Genomic DNA, 15,628 nt, shown 5'->3' with positions numbered 1-15,628 from the left:
TCTCTCCTCCCTGGCTCCTGAACCCCTCTCTTACCTACATAGCCTCTTGTCACAGCAGCCCTTTTGCCCACTTCAGCAATTGTTTTCTTGCTGTGGTTGTCCCACCTCACGGCGGACGCTTGTGTTGCGCCCGAAACGTCGCGGATTTAATTTATTTTATACCTACTACGTGACTTTACCTAAAGGACCAAAGAGCGAGGCCCAATGTTTAGAGAGTTAAAGGGTATGTAAAGCAAGGCCAAAGGCACGTAGAGGCACAACCATAAGATAACATAACAGATTCTCCTGCGGAGGGAGCTGGTAGTAGGAACGTTGGGCTGCTCGGTCAATGGCCAGGGTCAACGGCGGCACCACCACGTGGTGTATTCCGTAAATATGCTCGACTTTGAGGGCGGGCATGAGCCGGCGTGAGTAGGTTACACGTTGAGTTTTATAAGGGCACCACGGGGTGACCAGCCCCTCCCCACCCAGCCCCACCCATCCCCACTCAGCCCCACCCTCCCCTCCCTCCCCTCCCTCCCCTCCCCACCCCGCCACACCCACCCCACTCAGCCCCTCCACCACCCACCGCACCCAGCCCCACCCTCCCCTCCCCACCCTCCCCTCCCCACCCTCCCCTCCCCACCCAGCCCCTCCCCACCCTCCCCTCTCCACCCAGTCCCACCCCTCCCATTTGTGGATGCACGACGGACGGACCCAACAATAATCCCCTGTGGGCTGGTGGTGTAATAACCAGGAGGTTCCTACCAGTATTAACTTTATAACCAAGTGTAAGCCCAGAGTCTCGATGTATTTTATTTCAGTGAGCCCTGGGTCAGCACTCATGAAACATCACGAAAGCACAGCAAGTACAAAGCAATTTTAAAAGCAGTTGCAGTAACAGCTAAGAATATATTAGAATACATTTCACAACATTTTACAATTAACATTGCCGAAAAGGTCTAACTAAAATCTGAAAACTCATACTATCTATGCAACAAAACTGAAAAGCGCTCAAATTTATAACATCCAATTATGGAATTAATAGCTTATTAAAAACCAATAAAATCCTAAGGTTGGGGGTTGACTCAGCCTATGAGCCCTCCAGGGACAATACAATTAGTACCACTTAGTAGGGAAGTAAACAGTGGTTGTCCTATGGGTCGACTCACACCCATCATTGAAATGTGACATTTATAAGACTGGTTAAGGGCCGTAAAAACACAACACCATTGCACATTTGAGCAGGAAATCAACTTTGACTTGACAATTATAAAAACTGAGTGGGCCAGGATCATGTTTAGATGTTATACAAATGTGATATAATTCCACGTGTGGAGGAGCGTTGTGAGTGAAGGATTAGCCAACAATTTGTATTTAAGTTTAGGAACCTGGCATATGAATGTTTTAAGTGCTGGTCTCGTGTAAGACCCCTGCCAAACACGCACATCTGCACCTCCACAAATGGTGGAGTCCTCCGGCTCGATTCCTCTATAGGGTTTTTTTTCCTCTGCCAGTTTTCTCCCATTACTCTGCACCTCGTTAGGCTCAAGTGAAGCCTCAATCCGGTACGAACTCAGTCAGAACATGGCATGGCCAATATGAACCCTGATGACGACCGCCGCTTGCGCTGCGATTGAAACGTCGTAGGTTTTATTTTTATTCATTTCCTTTTATTATTATTTCTATTTTACGTGACTTTACCAACAAATCCGTTGTCAATCTACCATGGGCGTTGTGAACTTCCTACGTTGCTTTTTCTCTCTGTAAATAAATACCCCAGGGCTAATGTCTGACACGACCATTACTGACGCCCTCTAGGGACTCTGTTGTAACTGCATGATTGAGTCCAGGGCTTGCCACGAGGTGGCGAGGGCTACCTCTTGTTGTCGAGCTTGTTGCAGCACCGTCGCCATTTCCCCAAACTGCATGGTCAAGCGGATATTGTAGCCTTCGTGACGTGACATGATGGAGGAGCGGATAGCATCGCACACCTGAGACACCTACAGTGGGGGGAGGGGGGGGCGAAAGGGCAATTTTACAAGCAATAATGGAGGGAAATGTTTTCAATTCCTCATATGATCGTGTTTTGTTTTCGTGGAACTGAACACATTTAAAGGAACATTTTGCATCGGTTTGAAACATTCAGGCTGGCCTGCCTCCAATCCACCCTGCGTTTAACCAGGCTGTGTTGTGAGGAACTCACATGTTCTTGAAAGATCTGGACAAAGTCACACCAGTGACTTCCTCAATGAGGCTAGACTGTGTGTAGCTGGGTCACATAGCCCACATGCCCAGCCACCGCATGCCCAATCAGTTTCTGTCTAGCCAGATAGAAGGGACTGAATGGTCATGGTACAAGCTACAGAACACAGGGGCTGCTGTGGTACAGGAGAATATAAAGCTGATTGGACTTGCCAAGGATTGGTACCAGCGTTGTCAAGATCGGCCTCTGTGGAGGAGGCTCATGAACGATGCTACTGGGCAGTTGGAGGCAGTCGCTCTGCAAGCATCAATGTAGGGTGGAGGAGCGACGCTCAAGAGTGGAGCAGTGGGCGGCTAAAACACACAAGTTGGCACAGTGGGGATCACAGGCCGTGCATCTGCCATTTACCTCGGTCAGATAACCCACAATGATCTGGGCCTGTCCAATGACCTCTTGCCTTCGAAACGGGCACCATGGATTCAAAGGCGCAAGCTATTTGGTGACATTACCACCAGTTAGTGGCGGAGCGGTGAATGGCGGCTGTTGTTGTTTTTCTTCAGATTTTTTATTTGATAATTTCTGTACTTTCTTTGTTGCTTACTCTTTTGTCAACCTTGGACTCGGGGGATCGATTTTAAATAATGAGACTATCCTGGTCCCTTGAGTTCTCACCTCGTTAAACATTTATTTGAACTAAACTTGAGGGAAACACACATTGTCACGGTAAGTAAATGCGCAACCGGTGGGCTGTAAGTCAAATGCTCTTGGAGTGTCCCACTGAGTGTTTTTTTTGTTGTTAAAATAGCTGGAGATAAGAGATAAAGCGAGATGACAGCCAAGCTCCCCCAAGAACAGAGATAACGTGCGTGATGTCACGTGGCCTAATAGCCAACGTGAGGAATCCTGCCGTATGGTGAAAGAGTTGTGTCTAGCTCAGACGTGGGCAAAGTGCGGCCCGTTGGGCTTTATAATCCGGCCCGCCGAACTTGTCCAAATATTATTGCTAAATTAAATTTCCCCTTCTCCTGTAATGCCCCCATTTCGCCATTAGATGGCGCACTTTGACCACGAGTTACGACATGTTTTTGTATTTCACATTCTTAGCTCTTTCGGTAAAATTTTGATTTAAAGCTTTCGTGACTGCAGTAATTCATATTCTTAGCTCTTTCGGTAAAGTCACGTTGAAGGGAAACAATAACATAAAATATATAAAACAGTAAATTAATTAATGCAAACCGACACACCTGATGACGACCGTTTGTGTTATGGTCGAAACGTCGTGAGAACTTTTATTGTTATATATATATTTTATTACTTTATTGTTTCCCTTCAACGTGGTGACTTTACCGAAAGAGCTAAGAATATGAATTACTGCAGTCACGAAAGCTTTAAATCAAAATTTATGTTTTTGTACCGTTTATGTTCGTGCAACTTGTTAAATTGCCTTGCAAATGAATGCTTTGCTACCTGTTAAAGGCCAAATCCTTTCACGTAATGATTTTTAACACGTCATTTATATTTAGTTCACACAAACACTCCATCCATCTGTTCCTGGCCAGGCCCCTCTGTCAAATTTTAGAACCCACTGTGGCCCGCGAGTCAAAAAATTTGCCCACCCCTGGTCTAGCTAGTAAAAAAACAGAGTTTGTTGCTACGTGGGTTACATGAACGACCACTGGGTATCTGAAGAGCGCACCTCAAGAAAGGTGACTTCTAAGATCTCAACGGAAATTGCTTACCCAAATGTACAAAAGGGAGATCAGTCATCAGATTTGAGTCAGTTTTTTTTTTAAGATACAGCATTTCTTTCATATGTAATCATCATTGATGATTTTTGCCAACCGTTTCCTGAAAATTGCCCTTGCACATTTTGGTCTGAAGGCTCCCCGTCAGGTTCAGTGTTACAACTCTGAGGCTTGTTTCATAATCCTTCGCGCAGTTTCAAAGCCAGAATGAGGGCGCCTAAGGACCCAGGCGTTAAGCCCCAGAGGCTCAAGAGAGCCAGACTAAGGCTACCCTGGGTCGTAGTAACATCCTCTCACCTCGAATAATAGTGAATTCTGGAACTCGTTCAACATCTCCAAGTCCCTGGCGCGTTTATCGTTAATCTCCTGCACCAGTGCTTCCAGCTCGTTTGACAGATCGTCAGAGGTGGGCCTGCCCAAGGGGGTTGAGAGCAGGGTCGAGGCTTCCACGGCGGCTGGAGATAATTGGGTGGAAGGGTCATAGTTGGTGTTGGAATCGTACCTGGTGTTGGGATTGTGACAGGTGGGAGAGAAAATGTACGAAACACAATGTGATCGTGAATTTCTGTACGGGGAGAATACGATCCAACTAGGGAGCACAATGTCCAATAGTGCAAAACTGTTGGAAATTATACTCCCTGAGAAGGTAATTATACTTCACAAAATGTATACTCCCTGGTCAGGAATACATCTTTTTTTTGTATTGCCTAACTGTCGTCTATGACTTTCTATGGCCCTGATGACCACGATCGCCATCATAACCATCCCCATCACGTGTACCATCGTCATGAACATCATCGCCATCACGATCACCACCATCATCACGATCACCACCATCACCCTCACGATCACCACCATCACCACGACCCTCACGATCACCACCATCACTACCACCCTCACAATCACCATAAAGATCTCCAACCATCACTACCATCATCATGATCACCACCAACCCCATCACGATAACCACCCTCACAATAACCACCCTCACGATCACCACCATCACTACCACCCTCACAATCACCATAAAGACCTCCAACCATCACTACCATCATCATGATCACCACCAACCCCATCACGATAACCACCCTCACAATAACCACCCTCACGATCACCACCATTACTACCATCCTCACATTCACCATAACGATCCCCAACCATCACTACCATCATCATGATCACCACCTACCCCATCACGATAACCACCCTCACGATCACCACCATTACCACAATCATTACGATCACCACCCATCACTACCACCCTCACAATCACCACCACCAACCCCATCACGATCACCACAGAGCCATCACCGGCTGTCAGAAGCGGCCTTGCTGCTGCTGCCACCACGGCCAAGTTCGTCACCTGACGTGTCCATGGCGAGGCTCTTCCACTGGCGTCCTTCACCCACAAAGACAAACACCGTTACCATCAAGATTCCCTCTCGATGGCGCAGCTGTCAACCCCTCATCAGTTGCCCCTACCTTACTACGGGCCAATTCAGAACTTAATAAAGTATTAAAGCTTTCGTGACTGCATGAAATTACTCATTGGTTTCTTCGGTAAAGTCACGTATGTAGAAATACAATAAAATTATATAAAAAACAATAAACAATCACGACGTTTCGATCACAACGCAAGCGATCTTCATCAGGTGGTATGTGCAATCCAAAGGTTGAACACGAAATGTAACACTTCTGAAATTCGTGGTCCGCCAGGAAGTGTCTAACTGTGTTGTTGGCCTGACTGGATGTGCTTCACGTAATGTTGTTTCAGGTTTGTTGAATTCTCCTTACCTCTTGGTGGACTTGTATATGTATTTATACCGACCGTGTACCTCGTATTTTTTCATTCTGTCTATGCTGCTATGTGCAATCCAAAGGTTGAACACGAAATGTAACACTCTTCTGAAATTCGTGGTCCGCCAGGAAGTGTCTAACTGTGTTGTTGGCCTGACTGGGTGTGCTTCACGTAATGTTGTTTCAGGTTTGTTGAATTCTCGTCTCTCATCTTTTTGCTGTATTTACCTCCGTGATTTGTTCTTGACACCTGATGAAGATCGCTTGCGTTGTGATCGAAACGTCGTGATTATTTTTGTTTTAATATAATTTTATTGTATTTCTACACACGTGACTTTACCGACAAAACCAATGAGTAATTCAGAACTTATTGATCACCCCTCGGTGCCCCTTATACATCTCAACGTTCATACTACAAAGTCTCATCACGAGTGAAAAACACAAAACATTATGCTAGTCTCCCAGTGAGAGGTTGAGGAGGGATTTGCTTGACCATACTTCACCACCCTGGTCAATGTGTACTGACCATACTTCACCACTCTGGTCAATGTGTACTGACCATACTTCACCACTCTGATCAATGTGACCTGACCATACTTCACCACGCTGGTCAATGTGACCTGACCATACTTCACCACGCTGGTCAATGTGAACTGACCATACTTCACCACCCTGGTCAATGTGTACTGACCATACTTCACCACGCTGGTCAATGTGTACTGACCATACTTCACCACTCTGGTCAATGTGTACTGACCATACTTCACCACTCTGGTCAATGTGACCTGACCATACTTCACCACCCTGGTCAATGTGTACTGACCATACTTCACCACTCTGGTCAATGTGGACTGACCATACTTCACCACCCTGGTCAATGTGTACTGACCATACTTCACCACGCTGGTCAATGCGACCTGACCATACTTCACCACCCTGGTCAATGCGACCTGACCATACTTCACCACCCTGGTCAATGTGTACTGACCATACTTCACCACGCTGGTCAATGTGTACTGACCATACTTCACCACGCTGGTCAATGTGACCTGACCATACTTCACCACGCTGGTCAATGTGGACTGACCATACTTCACCACGCTGGTCAATGTGTACTGACCATACTTCACCACCCTGGTCAATGTGTACTGACCATACTTCACCACGCTGGTCAATGTGGACTGACCATACTTCACCACGCTGGTCAATGTGTACTGACCATACTTCACCACCCTGGTCAATGTGGACTGACCATACTTCACCACTCTGGTCAATGTGTACTGACCATACTTCACCACCCTGGTCAATGTGTACTGACCATACTTCACCACGATGGTCAATGCGTGCTGACCATACTTCACCATGCCGGTCAATGTGGACTGACCATACTTCACCACCCTGGTCAATGTGACCTGACCATACTTCACCACGCTGGTCAATGTGTACTGACCATACTTCACCACGCTGGCCAATGTGTACTGACCATACTTCACCACGATGGTCAATGCGTGCTGACCATACTTCACCACGCTGGTCAATGTGTACTGACCATACTTCACCACGCTGGTCAATGTGTACTGACCATACTTCACCACTCTGGTCAATGTGTACTGACCATACTTCACCACCCTGGTCAATGTGTACTGACCATACTTCACCACTCTGGTCAATGTGTACTGACCATACTTCACCACTCTGGTCAATGTGTACTGACCATACTTCACCACGCTGGTCAATGTGCACTGACCATACTTCACCACGCTGGTCAATGTGGACTGACCATACTTCACCACCCTGGTCAATGTGTACTGACCATACTTCACCACCCTGGTCAATGTGTACTGACCATACTTCACCACTCTGGTCAATGTGTACTGACCATACTTCACCACTCTGGTCAATGTGACCTGACCATACTTCACCACGCTGGTCAATGTGTACTGACCATACTTCACCACCCTGGTCAATGTGTACTGACCATACTTCACCACCCTGGTCAATGTGTACTGACCATACTTCACCACGCTGGTCAATGTGTACTGACCATACTTCACCACGCTGGTCAATGTGTACTGACCATACTTCACCACGCTGGTCAATGTGTACTGACCATACTTCACCACTCTGGTCAATGTGTACTGACCATACTTCACCACTCTGGTCAATGTGTACTGACCATACTTCACCACCCTGGTCAATGTGTACTGACCATACTTCACAACGCTGGTCAATGTGACCTGACCATACTTCACCACGCTGGTCAATGTGTACTGACCATACTTCACCACGCTGGTCAATGTGACCTGACCATACTTCACCACGCTGGTCAATGTGACCTGACCATACTTCACCACTCTGGTCAATGTGTACTGACCATACTTCACCACGCTGGTCAATGTGTACTGACCATACTTCACCACTCTGGTCAATGTGTACTGACCATACTTCACCACGCTGGTCAATGTGTACTGACCATACTTCACCACGCTGGTCAATGTGTACTGACCATACTTCACCACGCTGGTCAATGTGTACTGACCATACTTCACCACCCTGGTCAATGTGTACTGACCATACTTCACCACGCTGGTCAATGTGTACTGACCATACTTCACCACGCTGGTCAATGTGTACTGACCATACTTCACCACGCTGGTCAATGTGACCTGACCATACTTCACCACGCTGGTCAATGTGACCTGACCATACTTCACCACCCTGGTCAATGTGTACTGACCATACTTCACCACCCTGGTCAATGTGTACTGACCATACTTCACCACTCTGGTCAATGTGTACTGACCATACTTCACCACGCTGGTCAATGTGTAGTGACCATACTTCACAACGCTGGTCAATGTGACCTGACCATAATTCACCACCCTGGTCAATGTGACCTGACCATACTTCACCACTCTGGTCAATGTGTACTGACCATACTTCACCACTCTGGTCAATGTGTACTGACCATACTTCACCACGCTGGTCAATGTGACCTGACCATACTTCACCACCCTGGTCAATGTGTACTGACCATACTTCACCACGCTGGTCAATGTGGACTGACCATACTTCACCACTCTGGTCAATGTGACCTGACCATACTTCACCACTCTGGTCAATGTGACCTGACCATACTTCATCACCCTGGTCAATGTGACCTGACCATACTTCACCACCCTGGTCAATGTGTACTGACCATACTTCACCACCCTGGTCAATGTGACCTGACCATACTTCACCACCCTGGTCAATGTGTACTGACCATACTTCACCACTCTGGTCAATGTGACCTGACCATACTTCACCACGCTGGTCAATGCGTGCTAACCATTGTGCCACCGCTCCCCCCGTCGCCCTAAACGTGCTCAACCTGCGCAAACATTAAAGGCCGTGTATATTACGATGATAAAATAAACATTAGGCGAGTCATTTAAGAGTTGTGTTTAATGAAAAGTTTACTTCACGCGAGCCCTCAGCGCAGCCGTTTCCACTTTTCCCGCCAAAAACAAACCGTCACCAAAACCAACACCGCAAACTCTTCACGTTCCCACTTGGACGACTAACTTCAGCTTAATTATTAATTATCTATCACTCGTGACTCACTCTCTACACACACGTGCGTGTGTACATTTACATGATGAGGAAATGTTTTACTTTGTTAACAAAACAACCTCGCGGTGGCCTTCAGGAGGTCGTGGGTTAGATCATGTCCCTGAGAGATGTTAACTACCTCGCCTGGTGTACAGGAGGTCGTGGGTTAGATCATGTCCCTGAGAGATGTTAACTACCTCGCCTGGTCTACAGGAGGTCGTGGGTTAGATCATGTCCCTGAGAGATGTTAACTACTTCGCCTGGTGTACAGGAGGTCGTGGGTTAGATCATGTCCCTGAGAGATGTTAACTACCTCACCTGGTCTACAAGAGGTCGTGGGTTAGATCATGTCCCTGAGAGATGTTAACTACCTCGCCTGGTGTACAGGAGGTCGTGGGTTAGATCATGTCCCTGAGAGATGTTAACTACCTCGCCTGGTCTACAGGAGGTCATGGGTTAGATCATGTCCCTGAGAGATGTTAACTACCTCGCCTGGTATACAGGAGGTCATGGGTTAGATCATGTCCCTGAGAGATGTTAACTACCTCGCCTGGTGTACAGGAGGTCGTGGGTTAGATCATGTCCCTGAGAGATGTTAACTACCTCGCCTGGTGTACAGGAGGTCGTGGGTTAGATCATGTCCCTGAGAGATGTTAACTACCTCGCCTGGTCTACAGGAAGTCGTGGGTTAGATCATGTCCCTGAGAGATGTTAACTACCTCGCGTGGTCTACAGGGGGTCGTGGGTTAGATCATGTCCCTGAGAGATGTTAACTACCTCACCTGGTCTACAGGAGGTCGTGGGTTAGATCATGTCCCTGAGAGATGTCAACTACCTCGCCTGGTCTACAGGAGGTCGTGGGTTAGATCATGTCCCTGAGAGATGTCGACTACCTCGCCTGGTCTACAGGAGGGCGTGGGTTAGATCATGTCCCTGAGAGATGTCAGTGTGTGTGAGTGTGAGATTGTCAGTGTGTGTGTGAGGTTGTCAGCCTGTGTGTGTGTGAGATTGTCAGTCTGTGTGAGTGTGAGATTGTCAGTGTGTGTGTGTGAGAGATTTTCAGTGTGTGTGTGTGAGTGTGAGGTTGTCAGCCTGTGTGTGTGAGTATGAGATTGTCAGCCTGTGTGAGATTGTCAGCCTGTGTGAGTGTGAGATTGTCAGCCTGTGTGTGTGAGATTGTCAGTGTGTGTGTGTGAGATTGTCAGCCTGTGTGAGTGTGAGATTGTCAGTGTGTGTGTGTGAGATTGTCAGCCTGTGTGAGTGTGAGATTGTCAGTGTGTGTGTGTGAGATTGTCAGCCTGTGTGAGTGTGAGATTGTCAGCCTGTGTGAGTGTGAGATTGTCAGTCTGTGTGAGTGTGAGATTGTCAGTGTGTGTGTGAGAGATTTTCAGTGTGTGTGAGTGTGAGGTTGTCAGCCTGTGTGTGTGAGTGTGAGATTGTCAGCCTGTGTGAGTGTGAGGTTGTCAGTGTGTGTGAGTGTGAGATTGTCAGTGTGTGTGTGTGTGAGGTTGTCAGTGTGTGTGTGTGAGGTTGTCACAGTGTGTGTGAGTGTGAGGTTGTCAGTGTGTGTGAGGTTGTCAGTGTGTGTGAGTGTGAGGTTGTCAGTGTGTGAGTGTGAGGTTGTCAGTGTGTGTGTGTGAGGTTGTCAGTGTGTGTGTGTGAGTGTGAGGTTGTCAGTGTGTGTGTGTGAGGTTGTCAGTGTGTGTGAGTGTGAGGTTGTCAGTGTGTGTGTGTGTGAGGTTGTCAGTGTGTGTGTGAGGTTGTCAGTGTGTGAGTGTGAGGTTGTCAGTGTGTGTGAGTGTGAGGTTGTCAGTGTGTGTGAGTGTGAGGTTGTCAGTGTGTGTGTGTGAGTGTGAGGTTGTCAGTGTCCGGCAAAACAACCCCCTACCTCCTCGCGGTGCCGGACGGGCAACTCTGTCGTGGACAGCGCTGTGAGGGGAGATCCAATTTTGATTGGCTCCTCCCCTCATGGCATATGTGTCCACCACAGGGGCTAAACGGGGGCTCTGGACGGGTGCGAGGGGCTGGTAACCCCTCCACCTTCAATTAATTACCACGAAACCACGAATTAAACTGAAATATGTAACAACTAAGCTTGTGCCGGAGGCCCCGGGGGGCCAGTCGTCTATGACGTCTCCTGGCCAAACCCCAATTGGCGGAGCCAGGAGATTGAATACCTACCCTCGGGGCTACTCCAGAAACAACGAAAAGCTAATACGGGTGGCCACGTGGAATGTTCGAACGCTCACTGCAGAGGAGAGGCTGCCACTCCTCTGTCGGGAGCTGGACCGGTACCGCCTGGATCTATGCGGCATTCAGGAGGTCCGGTGGACCGGCTCTGGCTCCTGCCACCATGAGGGGTGGACAGTCCTCTACTCGGGGCAGAAGACTGCCAAACAACAGGGTGTGGGTCTTCTTTTGAACAAAAGAATGAAGGGGGCGTGGGAGCGTGGCGGTGAGGTGTGGAAAGCTGTAAGCCCCAGGCTACTTTGGGCTCGCCTTCCCATCAACCGGAGGCGAGGAATGGTGGTCGTGGTTACTTATGCCCCCACCGAAGACGAACATCCGTGGAGGGATGCAGGCAAAGCCGATGAGTCAGATGCCTTCTATGACCTCCTGTCACAGGTGCTGGCTAAAGTGGCCCCTCGGGATAGAGTCATCATGTTGGGTGACTTCAATGCCCGAGTTGGTCATGATACTGGCACCTGGTCTAGAGTGATTGGAGGGCATGGGCCAGATCAGCTCAATAACAACGGTAGGAGGCTGCTAGATTTTTGTGCAGCCCATGGGCTTGTAATTACCAACACGCTGTTCCGGCATCGGCGCATCCACACAACATCATGGATGCATGCCGGGTCCAAGCAAGAACATCTGCTGGACTACATAGTGACGGACCAGCGAATGCGAGCCCATGTCCTTGACACCAGGACCTACCGTGGAGCTGATCTGCCCTCTGACCATCGACTAGTCATCTGTAAGATGCGCCTGCCATTCTTCCACTCCGGTGGTGGGTGTACACCCAGGACCCCATTCCAACCTAAAGTGGCCTGGTCTCAGTTATCTGATGAAAGTTGCAAGCGAGAATTTCATCATCGCTTGCGGCTGGGATTGGCATCGTCCCCGACTCCTCCTGATGTCGAGGGTAAATGGGCGAGGTTTAGGACTGTGACTCATGCAGCTGCAATGGCTGCTTTGGGTATGCGGTCCAGACCTCCCCAGACACCCTGGATGACAGAGGAGTTGTTCAGGATGGTTGAGAAAAAGCGACAGGCCCACTGTCATCGGCTACAGAATCCCACGTCAGAGAATGAGGAGGCTTACCGCAGCCTTCGCTCGGAGGTTCGGAGAGCCGTGAGGCGCTGCAAGGATGGGTGGTGGTCGCAGGTTGCTGAGGAGATGGAGTCTGCCTCAGTGGCCCGTCATCACAAATCTCTATTTAACTCCATCAAAAAAGTAACCTGCAGCGCCACACCTATTACCATCATTAGGGGAAAAAACGGTGATCCAATCTCCGACCCCCAGGAACAGGTTTGCAGATTTGCTGAGCATTTCTGTGAGGTCCTGGGGGAGGGAAAATCCCTCAGCCAGGAAAACATCGTGGCACAAAGTGAGGATGACCCTGCTAAGGCTGCGGTGCCTCAAATATTGGAAGAAGTCACCCCCTGTGAGTGGCTGGCTGAGGTGCCATCTGTTGAGGAAGTACTGAAGGCGATCCGGAGTCTGAGAACAGTAAAGGCAGCAGGCAGAGATGATCTCCCAAGTGAAATGCTGAGTGAGGGTGGCGTTTGTGCACAGACTGCCCTATATGACATCATAACAACGGTCTGGACCACTGGAAGGGTTCCGCAGGAATGGAAGGTTGCCCTGGTGGTCCCCCTCTTTAAGAAGGGGGACCGCACAGACTGTAACAACTACAGGGGCATCTCACTCCTCAGTGTGCCGGGAAAGGTCCTGGCAAGGATTATTCAGCATCGCCTTGCCAGGCACGAGAGGCTTGCGGAGCCCCAATGCGGCTTCAGGAAAGGGCGGTCCTGCACAGATGCCATATTTTCTGTCCGTCTGCTACAGCAGAGGTGTAGGGAATTCCAACAAGACCTACATCTCTGCTTTATTGACCTGGTCAAGGCCTATGATACCATCAGTAGGCCTGGGCTCTGGGTCGTTCTTCATGCTTTTGGAGTACCTGACCCTCTGCTCACGATCATTAAGGACCTTAATGATGGTGAGCGGGCCCGGGTAAAACTACGTGGCCGGGAGTCAGAGCCATTCCCTGTACACCTTGGGGTACGACAGGGATGTCCTCTGGCTCCCACATTATTTAACATCCATTTTGACCACGTAGTTCGTGAAGCCTTCAATAGCTGTACCGGGGGAATCTCCATATGGTACAGATATAATGGGAGGCTAATCGATGCCCGGGTGCGGTCAAGGGATGGCTCCCTATTACTCAACCACGTTATGTATGCTGATGATTTGGTAATAGCTGCTCAGTCAGAGGAGGAGTTGGAGACGCTGCTGCTGAGACTGGAGCGTGCCACTAAGAGGTGGGGCCTTACCATCAGCCCCACCAAAACTAAGCACCTGCCTGGGTATTTTGTACTATCGGACACTCCACCCCCACAACTCCCAATCGGTGATGGGGCAGTTGTGGAGAGAGTGGAGAGTTTCCCATACCTGGGCAGTGTGCTTATGACTGGCTCCAGTTTAACAGCAGAGGTCTCACTCCGAATCAGTCGAGCGGCAATATCTTTTCATCGGTTGCGTAACGCTGTGTGGAAGCTACCTGGTCTGTCGCTCCGCACTAAGCTTCAGGTCTTCTCGGCCACGGTCATTCCCTCCCTTCTCTACGCTTGCGAAACGTGGACCGCCCTAATGGAACATCTTCGCCGGTTAGAAACATTTAGGCTGGCCTGCCTACGATCCATCCTGAATTTAACCAGACTGGATTGTGTGAGGAGCTCACAAATCCTTGAAAGATCTGGGCAGGGTCCCATCGGTGAGCTGCTCCGGCAGGCAAGGCTGCGATGGCTGGGTCATGTAGCCCGCATGCCCAGCCACCGCATGCCGAAACAGCTTTTGTTTGGCCGGATTGATGGGGTTAAGCGGGCGCGGCACGGGCTAGAGAAGAGATGGAGTGATGTGGTACAGGAGGACGTGGAGCTGAGTGGACTTGCCGATGACTGGTACCAGCGGTGTCAAGATCGGCCTCTGTGGAGGAGGCTCGTGAAGGATGCTAGTGGGCAGTTGGAGGCAGTCGCCCTCCAACAACAACGGAGGGCGGAAGAGCGACGCTCACAACAGCGAGCGGAGCGCCGGGTGGCTAAAGCACAGCAGGTTGGCACAGTAGGGGGCACAGGTGGTGCATCAGCCAGTCATCTCAGTCAGTCGACCCGTGGCACCTGGGTCTGCCCCGTGACCTCCTGCCAGCGGGCGTTCGACACTTCACGTGGCCTCAGGGTGCACATAGCCTGGCACAAGCGTCGTGGTGACGTCACCGCCACTTAGTGGCGAATGGCGGTTGTTGTTGTTGTTGTTGGTTGTCAGTGTGTGTGTGTGTGAGGTTGTCAGTGTGTGTGAGTGTGAGGTTGTCAGTGTGTGAGTGTGAGGTTGTCAGTGTGTAAGTGTGAGGTTGTCAGTGTGTGTGAGTGTGAGGTTGTCAGTGTGTGTGAGAGTGTGAGGTTGTCAGTGTGTGTGTGTGAGGTTGTCAGTGTGTGTGAGTGTGAGGTTGTCAGTGTGTGTGTGAGTGTGAGGTTGTCAGTGTGTGTGTGAGTGTGAGGTTGTCAGTGTGTGTGTGAGTGTGAGGTTGTCAGTGTGTGTGTGTGAGGTTGTCACAGTGTGTGTGTGAGGTTGTCACAGTGTGTGTGAGTGTGAGGTTGTCACAGTGTGTGTGAGTGTGAGGTTGTCACAGTGTGTGAGTGTGAAGTTGTCACAGTGTGAGTGTGAGGTTGTCACTGACCCTGGTGAATCTTCGTCGTTGTCAAGGCCGCAGGTTTCACCTCCCTCACGACTCTCAAAATGGCGGCGAGCGAGGAGGGGGAGGAGCCAGAAAACTCCGCGTCACGTGGGAGGGGAGAAACTGAAACCTGATTGGCTCCAAGGCGGAGAGATTTTTATTTTTTTTACGGGAAAACTTTATTCTTTTTAACCGTACGACGGATTTACAAAACTCACCATCAACAATAAACACTCGCGTTGGTATTAGCGCGGTCTGATTAATTTTTTTTAAAAAAGTTATTGGTTACGTAAATATTTATAAAACGCGGTAATATCAGAAATCTCATCTGAGTTCCAAAAAAAATGACCCAAA

Source organism: Petromyzon marinus, unplaced genomic scaffold, assembly GCF_048934315.1.
Source record: "Petromyzon marinus isolate PM22_M1 ecotype Great Lakes invasive population unplaced genomic scaffold, UKy_Petmar_22M1.pri1.0 PM_G_Scaffold_121, whole genome shotgun sequence".
NCBI lineage: Eukaryota > Metazoa > Chordata > Hyperoartia > Petromyzontiformes > Petromyzontidae > Petromyzon > Petromyzon marinus.
The sequence above is the reverse complement of the archived record's forward strand: the minus strand, read 5'-3'. Positions refer to the sequence as shown.